Source organism: Lactuca sativa, chromosome 6 (genome assembly GCF_002870075.4).
Source record: "Lactuca sativa cultivar Salinas chromosome 6, Lsat_Salinas_v11, whole genome shotgun sequence".
Lineage (NCBI taxonomy): Eukaryota > Viridiplantae > Streptophyta > Magnoliopsida > Asterales > Asteraceae > Lactuca > Lactuca sativa.
The window spans coordinates 140879233-140890322 of NC_056628.2; positions in this window are offsets into that span (position 1 = coordinate 140879233).

Genomic DNA, 11090 nt, shown 5'->3' on the forward strand with positions numbered 1-11090 from the left:
TTAATAACGTGGGCCCTTCCATATGCACATCGTTACATTTACACCAATCATCCAACTTAGATCATGTTGTTTGAATTAACTTCTGATTTTTTTAATGTTATTCTTATTTCAGTAATAAAGAAACCCTCAGTGAAGAAGTTTCTCAACATACCCGTAATCATACCTCCACCACCATCTCCCGCTAACTTTTTATTTTGATGTTATTTTAGGTACAAGGGCAGCTATATCGTATCAGAATGAGGCTTTTTTTTCCTTCCCTAACTCTTCTAAGAACAATTCCAACATTTTGGATTGTATTTTTCTTTTCTTGGCTTCTTTTCGAAGAAAAGAACTTCTTGATATATATTATGATAATAGTGGATATGGTGAACAATCATATAGATATTTGATTTGTCAACTTGATTTTTGAAGGTTTGAAATAACTTTATTAAATGCAAGTGAAGTCTTTCATGTAAAATATGTTGGAGCTTTCGCTAACTGCTTCAACAGTTGCCACCAGAAGGACAAATGTGGGTATTCACCTTATTTCATTTATTCACATAATATTAAAAAACATCTTTTTTTTTTATTGATTTCTCTTTATTTTCTTTGGCAACTGCTGCTGAAGTCCAAACTCTGCTAGTTTATAGGGGATTGACTTAGTTCTTGCAGTACAACTTGGTGATCAGGTTTCTCTCTCTCTCTCTCTCACATTCTGAAAAATCTACTCGATTATAGAACTTTTTCTATTATATTTTGATTCCTACCTTCTCTTTGATTTCAATATTCTGGATTTAGCATCTTCTGTTGAGGTTATTCCTACACTTTTTGCATTCAAGTGTATGTCTCCATTAGGTAATTAATTTTGATAATGTATCTTTATTGCTATTAAACACTACTATAGATTATAGAATCCTGATACATTAGTAATAATCATTTTTTTAATGTTTTCAACTATTAAACACTATTATAGAAGAAGAGGAATCCGTTGTGTTTACATGCAACACACTGGTAGGTGTATCTTGTAATTTGTTGATGTATATTTTGGGCTAAATGCTACTTTCATTTTTTAGGAGGGAAAAAGATAAAGACCTGACGTTACAGGTAGTAACCACTGAAAGCCAGGCTGCCATGAAATTGGTATGTAACTTAACATAGTTGGTTCTAATCCTTTTATTACAAGAAAATGTATATTTTTATGATTTAGTTAGAAGGTTTGTTACTTTATTTTGGGGTATTTATGGGCAAAACAAAGGGAAGATGAGATACAGGGATTGGAATTGAGATTAAGGTTTCATGAGGCTGCAGTAAAGAGGCTTGAGGGTGTGGACAAAGTGAGAGAAGTTGAAGGAAACCCTGATTTTTCCAACAAGGGTGTCGGGTGAACTCAACAACCACCAATGGTTGCAGAAGTGAGTTGAAGAGCTGACATTGATATTAGACTTTGAAAAACATTTGAGGGTATATTTTTTTATATTTCTTGTATCTAGTTAGTTTGTAAATTTTTGTTACAACTTTTATTGATTTGTTTTATCATTCCATGGAACGATTATTTGTATGACATTAAATTTATGCAATGGATTCTATTTTTTGTATATGATATTTTATTTTCTATTATGAAACATTAAATAGAAATTTAATTTGAAAATAAGTAAATCTATAAATAATATTTTTTTTAAACATTTAAAATTATGATACGCATTGCGTGTCATTAACACGCGCGTCGTAAGGTTATGACACGCGAATGCGTGTCGTCTTCCTTTATGACAGGGCCTTCCTTGATACGCATTGTGTGTCGTAAACGCGCGTCGTAATTGCGCGTCGTAAATGCGTGTCGTCTCTCTTTATGACAGGGCCTTCCTTGACGCGCATTTGCGCGTCGTCTGAGCCTTTTACGATGCGCAATGAGCGTCGTAAAAGTCTGTTTTTCTAGTAGTGACGGCATCCCTTTTCATAATCTGAATTATGAGAACTTGGCAAATTGAAATGGAAATATTATAGCAAAAGACTGGTTTAGTCTTTATGTGAGACATCATGAATCGTGTCTCATATGCTTCGGATATAGGATCGATTACATGTGTTATATTCATCCTTTTTAAAATTTTCCAAATGCCTGGGGCATTAAGAAGGGAAAAGGTCTAGAACAGGATATGACTAAAAGGATTAAGCAATTGTCAAGGACAATCTAAGGTTTACCAAAGATTGGTTGCTCAAGGACAGTTGGAAGTATAATGTTAATTCTGGAAGGCCCATATTGACATAATCTGTAAGGAGGCAACTCTTGTTCAGAATTGATAGTCAAAATGGAATATGAAAATGTTTCAAAGTTAGAAATTATTCAATTGGTCTATTCCGCAAAGTAAAGATCATAGACAAACATAGTATGCACACTTGGTGTGTGGCATGACTAGTGTTTAGAAAAACATAGTGTACATGCTTGGAGCATGGGACAACTATTGTTTTAATTCAAGAATAAAGTTGATAGCTGAAATAATATACAATGAATAATGTGTAATCATATGGTGATAAATAAAAGGTGTTTTATTTATATTCATAAGTTTTGAGACCATATTGGATTCGATTATTATTGTGTTTCACTTTGCATGTTTTGACTTCCAGAATAACTAGGTCATTGTTCTGAATGACTAAGTTATTCAAACCATCCACAGTCAGTCATATGTTGGAAGTAAATATGAATCAAGACTGTCATGGGTTGGGCTTGTAGAGGTCTAAGATGTTGGACAAGGTGGTGCTACAACACTCATGAGTGCTCATAAGTTTTGAGTATTGGATTCAACCCGCGCTCATTGGAATCACTTCATGGATTTTATCACGAGTGATCATGAGATGATAATATATTATATTCTTCAGACCTAGAGATATAAGTTGTTACTATGAGTTGGTTATACATTGATTGCACGAAAACGCACTGGTAACTCGATGTTATAAAACGTGCCTTTGTGTATGATTCAACAAGTAGTAGAACAAGCCACATGATTCGAAGTTTAGCCATTCCTTTAACCTTCGGGATAAAAGCGATATCTGTGGGCCCCTCAATGATTTGATGATGACAAATGTAAGTGCTCGGCCGGACCTGGACTGATTTGATTTGTTCAATTAGTCAGTCGTCATAAATCGGAAATCGGGAAACAACAAATGGACAGAGAGAATGATTATAATCCATGTCTCAGTCCATGTGATATCTATAATGGAGGAATATATGATCCCTTATCTAATGGACAAGTCATTGTCAAAGGTCAGAGATCATCGGCAAGGTCAGAGTTCGACAAAAGATTTTGAGAGTTACGATTGCCAGTCAGTTCTTGAAGTCATACTTGCAATAATAGTTTTAGACTTATCCAAGTGGGAGACTATTGGATTAATGTCTAAGTCCATAACTATAATTGGTAAGACTTGACCCGACCCGGCATGGTCCATTTGGGTTGCATGGCATCATGCATTTGGATAGAATATAATGAGAGAAATAACACTTAAGGTTTATTAATATATTATAAGTTCGAATATATTAATAAGATTATTTTATTAGTATTGATCAAGAATTAATATAGGATTATTTAAGTGATCAAAAGAAGTCTAATTAAATATATGGGTTAATTGTGTAAATCATCCATACTTGTATAGTGGGCTAAGACTCCATGGATTATCAAGTTGGGCTAAATCCCATAAGATGCTCCATGGATGCTCCATGGTGTATTTGAACCCATGGATCCAAGGAAACTGAAAGCCATGATAATTAGGGTTTACCCTAATTGTGACACTATATAAAGATCATATTATTGGGAAAAATCGGCAACTAGATTATGTGTGAAAGGGCTAGCCGATTTTTATGAAGTGTGGATTTCTATCTAATCTATTCCAAGTGAATTTAGTGTTATGCGAACCATTTGAGGTGTCACACTTGGGGCACTAGGCACTCAAGCTTCATGAGGACATTCTACATCAAAGAGGTATGTAATTCTAACTTGATATATTCATATGAATCAATGTTATTATGCTAGTTAGGATGAATACCTTGGAAAGTTCATCTTTGCATGTATAATAGAGAAAACATAGATCCAAGGTATTTAGGGATTCATGTACACTTAGGAGTGTTAGAATGCTCAAAACCCAACAATATACTCTTTTAGATAAGCAAGAGAAAGACGATACATGGTTATGAGATTGGATTTTGTTTTTATCTACAAAATTTTAACAAAATTCATGTAGTGCTTTCGATATTTAAATCTTCAATAATTAATAAACTTAATTTTCCAAAGACATTAATTATCAAAGTCTATGATCCAAGTTACAAAACAAATAAATTTTTAAGTGGCATTTATCCCATTCATTGAATTCAACTAGGTATATATCGAGTATTAGTTATATTATATTATATAATTCCTAGAATTATAGGACCTCTAATAACATAATTTAATAGGTATGTCTGATCCCATCTATGTCTCAGATTTCTATTGCTTACGTGACCTTTATCATAACAAATTTTTGATCAAATCATCCAGTTTGAAGAACTTGTGTGATCGGCCTATAACTAGTTTATAGAAATCACGAATACACATCGACCATCAAAAGATAATACTAGTATCTAGGTAACCTTTATCCAACTAGCGCATACAAGTGACATGCAAGTGTTATTTAAATTGGATTGCATAGATTTGAGTTTAATAAAGGGTCTTTGATGTTTTTGTAACTCTAGTTTTAAAGACGAGGAATTTCATATATACCCTTTTTAAACATCAAATTATCATATTTTCCCAACTTAATTTCTTAAAATCATATTTACCCTTTATAAACCTTCAAAATATCATATTTGCCCAAATCATTTTTATAATGTTTTAATAGTTTACAATCATTTTTAAATATTAGAATTATTAAAAGTTCTACAATATTATCCCTACGTCTATAATAATAGAATGCATGCTTCTAATTTTTAGGAATGTCACTCTCTTGACAAAAAAATGCTTCATCTTTAGCCCTCTCCATGGAATGTATTCTTGTTGTAAAAAATGGTCATATTATAGATGGAGGATATTTTAGATATTATCATTAGTATTTTGATGTTTAAGAAGGATATATATATATATATATATATATATATATATATATATATATATATATATATATATATATATATATATATATATATATAATATTTTGATATTTAAGAAAGACATATATGATATTTTAATGTATAAGAATGGCATATAAGATATTTAGATATTAAGTTGGGAAAATATGATATGTTGATGTTTAATAAGGGTATATATGATTGATATCATGGCTATAGCATGCATCCAATAAGCAATGATATACTTAAAATCACATTTTAGCAATGTTCTTTTATGAAATCCCAATTTTATATAATTGACGCAGTCAAATTTTAAATATAATATCTAATATTAAGTTTTAACATTTGAGCGCTAAAGAACATTTATAAACCTTTTAATAAAACTTCATTTTGTAAAATAAGGTTTTAAGTTTGATAAGTCTCTAAAATCTCAATTTTAAACTTATATAGTTTTAATCGCAAAATTTGTTGTTAGTTAGTTTTAAACTATAAAACTCGTTTTTTCTTTTAAAAACCTTTGTACTATCATTTAAAAGTTAAATTTCATTAAAACCAAACTCATTCTAATCATTTTATGTTTAAAAAATTATTTAGCATTTTAAAATCTAGTTTTAGAAACATGCATAATAAATAAACATAAAACAAGCATCACAAAGCATTAAAACTTATGTACATAAACTAACCATACCTAGTACATTTTGTGAGCTATCGCAAAAAATGCCTAGTCTATTACTAAGGGACATAAATAGACCAAATCTTCAACTTCTTGCATTTTGTCCTCCTACTTACCTTGACAACTCCAAATAGAGAAACTTCATAATTTTATAAAAGTTATAAAAGCTTTATAAAACCATGGGGTGACACTTGATCCTCAAATATGGTCTTCATTTTCATCTTATTTCATTTTAAAAAAAATTAAACTATTTCTAATACTAATCTATTACTTACAAAAATAAATAAAATGAAAACTATCTATTTAATTATTACATACCATATAAATAAATAAATATTACAACCATTTCAATGAATCAACACATACAACAACACAATAGGTTCATGGCTAGTTTATGTACATCATACATGTATATATACTAAACATATATATAAAACAACAAATTGTTTTTCTAATACAACTTTGGTGACAAAAAGTGTATGTAAGCATTTGTCATTAAAAAATAAAAATTATAAAGATGTCATAGAAAATATGTATCGTTTTTCTTACAAAAAGAAAACCACTCATGTTTCCCAAAAACAAAGGTTATACCAAATAATCTAATAATATAACCAAGCTTGCAAAAATGACTCTAATACCAATTGTTGGGTTTTATTCAAAAAAAATAGTCTAGTTATAGTGTCAAAAGTACGTGATTAGCAATGGAAGCATTTTAACATTTGAATAAACTTAAAACCATTTTAACCCACCAAATATAATTTTACAATAATGGAAAGATTAAATCAACCATAGAAAGGAAAATATTACAACCTTTGGGGTCTTTGATTCTCATGGAAGATGGAAGTTGATGAAGTGATACATGAAGCTCCAAAGGATAAGCCCTCTAGAAGTATCCATCAAGCAAGAGTAAACCACTAAAACATGTTAGTGTTCACTTGTATTAAGTTTTCCTTAAGCCTTAAGAATTCATACCAAATGAAACTTAAAAGGAGAATGAAATTAATCACTTATAGTCTTCACTACACAATGCAAAAAGGAGAAGAGGGGACAACACAAAACACTCTCAGTTTTGTCATCCAAAAAAGAAAAATAATACATGGAAAAACTAGCTAGTTTTTGCATCATGCTCTTTATATATTGTAACAATTGGTAATAATTTATGGAAAAACTAGCTAGTTTTTGTATCATGCTCTTCCTTATATATTGTAACAATTAGTAAACTAGGTCAGAGGTTGGCGGTCAAACCATTGCGAAACCCTATATAGTAAAGATCTATTGTATGTAATTTTGTGTTTATAAAATGTGCTAAAGATATAATACTCATGATTACATTCAAAATGTCTGAAATTGCTTAACAAGCCGCTAAAGATCAAAACAAAAATCACATAAATTAATACTCTTTGTTGTGCTAAGAGTCAAAACTTTTCATCGAGTATACTTAGGATCAATTTTTCATCAAATTGGATAGATTATACTCACAGTACTTTGTGGATATAAAGAACGTCAAAAACAGATATCATATGAAAAAGATATGTCCATTTTAAGAAACCAAATCAGTAAATACTGGTTTTTCTTAATAAGGAAAACCAAATTGATCCGTTAAGGTACTGCACATCTCATATGAAAATTCCAAGAATATTTTTGAACTCAGACAAAAGTCTAATATTTGATTTGATATTAATAATATCGTTAACCCGAGAATTTATCATATTCCTGCAAACTTTCGAATCGGGACGAATTAGACGCGGAACTTTAATTGTTTTTTCCCAGAGTTCTACATATCGAAATTTAGATCCGTTTGAGTTTTTTGAAATTGTCACACTCGAGACTAACATTTGCCAATTTCAGGAAAAAAATATTAGATGTTGGGATCTTGGCACACAAATCGAGAAAGCTAGTGATGACACCATTTGATGTCATAAGTATGACATCACATTCACGTACTCTAGTACATGCATGTCTAAGACTTTATTCACCATCCATGATGCAAAGACTTTCATGCATTAAGTCACCTTTAATTTCTCCACATATCACATGTTTCCTATCTCTATCTCTATCTCTATCTCTCTCTCCTTCTCTCTCTCTCTCTCTCTCTCTCTCTCTTAGTTTATTCCTAGTATACATACATTAAGTGTAAAGCTAACTAAAGGTATGCACAAAGAAGCTTAGATGTTCATCAAATTTACTCTTCTTTTACTTACACTCCTCACTCACCTTTAATCATTCAAACTCTCATCACTCTCCTTCCATTTCTTATTCATTTACGACCAAAAACATACACCATCAAATGATGCTTTTCGGTGAGCAATGAGGCAGCAGCCTCCCTCGTTTCCTCTACCTATGACCATTGAACACAACAAACAAACACACCCTTAGGTCATCATTGTTGTTGTTGCTTTTTCTCTCCCCCCCCCCCCCCTTCATGTTTTGCTACTGGAACAGAAAAGAAATAGCTGAGGAAGTCGTCGGAAGCAGCCTCCTTGCTGTAACTGTCGACGACAGCCTCCTTCTGTTGTTTTTCTTCCTTCCTCGATCAATCAAGCACTGACGGTGCATGCACTCTTCAACCACTAATCAGCGACCTCGAAGCCACCCTTCACTACTCTCTCGTTCTTGTTGTTTGATCAAAACAGTATATGTGGTTGTAAGTGTTAAGGGTGTTGATTTCTCAAGTTCTCAAGTAAAGATCCGCAAGGCTTGGGTTTTCTTTTGGTGCAAAAACTTCAAGATTAAAGTTGGGAAATCACGATTTAAGCCACGGTTCTTCGAACCTAATATGAAATCACACAACTAGGGTGAGTATTTACGAATCCATTTTAAGTTTTTATGATTCTCGAGGAAAGATACATACTTTAAGGTCAAGCCTTAGTGTAACACTTGAATTTGGTATGTTTCCTTTTATCCCAGTTTATTTTAAGATATTGCAATTTGGTCCTTGGTGTTAGTACGCGGGGCGTACCATAGGGTATGCTTAGTGTACTAGCTGAGAAGCTAGTACGCGGGGAATACCACATGGTACACTTAGCGTACTAAGGGGGAAGTCTGATCGCGGAGTCGAGCCTCGTACATTGGGCATACGAGGATTACACTGGGCCTACGAGGGTTTAATGAAACCTTAATTTTAGGGTGTTGCACCCTATATAAACTCCTTAAGTCCCTAGGGTTTGCCTCGTTACCAGCCTCCGTACCCCCTAAACCCTAAATTTCAACCCTTAGGCATCATTTTGTGTCTTTGAGCTCTTGAGAAGAAATGTTGTTGATTATTTGCTCATATTGAAGGTATAGAAGAAGATTAAAGGTTCATCGCTTAGTGTGAAGCTTAGAGATCCAGAATCATCACTCCTTTTGCAAGTCATTTGAGTTATAAAGTGTTGGATTAGGTGTCTAAGCCCATAACTATAATTAGTATGTACTTGAACCGATAGTAGCATGGTCCTTTTAGGTTGCCTTCATCATAGCAACTTGACTGGATGAATTATGGAAAAAGAGGTTAATTTTGATTTATTAATATATTATGAGAATAATATATTAATTGAGAAATCATATTATTTAATTAATATTGGTCAATAATTAATTTGGAATTAATTTAGTGATCAAAAGCGATTAATTAAATTAAGGGGACTAATGTTGTAATTATAAGATAATTGCAAGATGGGTTGTGGTCTCCTAAAAGAAGGAGGTGGACGAATTCTATGGAAGCCCATAGAAGAATTCGTCCATAAGGGCCTTTTGGAAGGATCCACTAGACTACTTAAGGCTTAAGCAATCAAATTATGGTTTTGACTGAAACCCTAACAACTCAGCTATATAAAGACCCTAAGGGACTCCTAATTTCGGCCACTGAATCCTAAGAAGGATAGCCAGCCGATTTTGTGATCCTTAGCCTCTATCTCATATTCTTCCAACTTGCTCTTGGTGTTTGTGATCTATTAGAGGTATCGCATTTGAGGTACTAAGCTCTCTTGAAAGGCAAAGATCAAGCAAGCTACAATTGAAAGGTAATGTTCTAACTTTGTATTATATATAAGTTTCAAAATATAGCATGCTAGATTAGGAGTCATGCTTTGGATAACTGTATTGCATGTATAACTTGAGAAAAACTTATATCCAAAGCATTAGGGTTACATGTACACCATAGGAATGATGTAGTGCTCATAACCCAACAATGGTATCAGAGCCTAGGGTGCTTTTTATATTATATTTGATGCATTAATAAATTGTTCAAAGCAACAGGATTTTCAATTTTGCATCTACCTGATGACCACAACGTGGCATATCTTGCCACGACGTGAATGGCGAGTCAGAGTGCATATTTTCGGGATTTTGGCTTAACTTAGATTTGGATAATTACTATAAATTGTTTTTTCTAATTAAAATTCGTTTTTATCTATTATGGTAAAGCATATCTTAATCTAATTGGAAGATAATGATTAAATTTTAAGATAATTACAGGATTATGTGATAAACTAATTATTTGTGAATTTTAATTTGTAATTATCTTGCCAAAATAAAAGGAAATCGGATTATATCAAATTAGATAATGATAAATTATATGATTAATTTAATTGTTTTTCAAATTTGATCTAAAAGATTTTGGAAAGATCCAAAATTTGCCCTCAAGTTTTGGATTTTAGATTTTGATTAAAAAAAGTTTTGATTTTGAAATATTTAAATTCTAAACACTAGAGTTTTAAAAGTTTAAAATTCAACCCTTATACTATTATAATATTAATGGATTGATATATATATATATATATATATATATATATATATATATATATATATATATATAAGATGAATCACTCTTACCGTTAGTAGGCCTCATTCATGAAGCCGATCTATAAGGGGGGTATAAGGAAACTGCCTATAAAATGGCGGTTGCATGGGTGTCCACTCTTACCCACCGTTTCCTTGAATGGTGGAGGGTCGTTAGCCGAACGAGTACAATAGGACAACCTAATTCCTCATTAATAAATATAATGATCTTATAAAGTAACTAAATATTTTCATAAATTCCCAATCTTAGTTATTTTAGGAAAAATGTGAAAATGATGTTATTCCATGATACTGCACTTTGCACCTTGTCAAGTCGTTAGTGGAGCGTTTGTGGCTAACCGGCACACTAATTTGGGACTAAAAAGGGTGGCAAAGGGTAGCTCGATGTTTATCATAGATCAATGGAGCGTGTGTGGTTAACCAACACATTGATTGGATGATAAATGACATCGAGAGTACCAAGCATATTTGCATGGTTATTCGCACCTTGTTTGTGATCCTCGATATCCCAGTCACAAACTTGAAGGGCATAATCGAGATTGAAACATGACATTGAAAAGTTCAACAAATCCCAAA